Raw genomic sequence first — 1,096 nt, 5'->3', positions numbered from 1 at the left:
TTGGCACACACACACACACACACACACACACACACACACACACTGGGTGTGAGTTTCAAGTCATCAGATCCGGGACCTAAACCACAGTTGACTACGTGGGAGTTCAGTGACATAGCCGTTACGCCATCTGCTGGTCCCAACATAGACTTTCATCAACAGTGTTTGAATAGACCCTTCTTTCTGCAGAGCCCTTGTGAGATTCGATATTTATTTATTTATATATAGGTTTCACCATAGGGCATGTACACTCACTGGAGAGAGACAGAGAGAAAAGGAAAGTGAAAAATCACCCCCCAGGGGAAACGGCTACACGGCAACCCCTTATCCTCCATTCTCTTCTTTGCATTTTGGGCATGCACACACATCCGGTGTGAGTTTCAAGTCACAGGACCGGGACTTGAACTGTGGTTAGCCATGTGGAAGTCCAGTGCCGTAACTACCATGCCACCTGGCAGCCCTATAACTTATTTTAAACCTTGGTGTTTTTCGGTTGCCTGCAGGCACATGTGCTCTCCAGAGAGAGAGAAAAGAGGGAAAGGAAGCATCAACCAATGGAGCCTGGTTGCTCCACAGCCCCCTCCTCCATCTCACCATCCTGTGATGGGATTTGGGGCACACACATGCCAGAGTGTTGTTCAGACTGCTGGGGCCGGGATTTGAACCACAGTTGGCCGGGATGGGATCTGGCTCCCAGTGCTCTGAGCCTCACCACAGCACTACGAGGCTGGCCTACTCCTTGACCATTTGACGGGCCCGTTTTGTTATTTGAATTCTCTCTCTCTAAAAATATGGGCAATTTCCCCACTTACTTCTTCTTTATTTTAAATTCTGAAAACATACACGAGGCTCTGTGTGTGTGTGTGCATGTGCGAGTCGAGTGGGTGGCTCGCCCTGCCCTGCAGAGAGGCCTGGGCCTTGTCTGGGGTGCAGCCAGACTCCACTTGAGGAATTCAAGTAACATGCGTGTGCCTGAGAACCAAACCGGGAGTGGGCCCTGCCTGTGGGGGCATTGCAGAGCCAGGGCAGTGCCAAGGGGTGAAAGGCCACCCTGGCTCCAGGCCGGGTGGGCTCCCCCCGGCCCCCAGCCACTTCCCTG

The sequence above is a fragment of the Tupaia chinensis genome, unplaced genomic scaffold (genome assembly GCF_000334495.1).
Source record: "Tupaia chinensis unplaced genomic scaffold, TupChi_1.0 Scaffold144408_1, whole genome shotgun sequence".
Taxonomy (NCBI): Eukaryota; Metazoa; Chordata; class Mammalia; order Scandentia; family Tupaiidae; genus Tupaia; species Tupaia belangeri.
The sequence above is the reverse complement of the archived record's forward strand: the minus strand, read 5'-3'. Positions refer to the sequence as shown.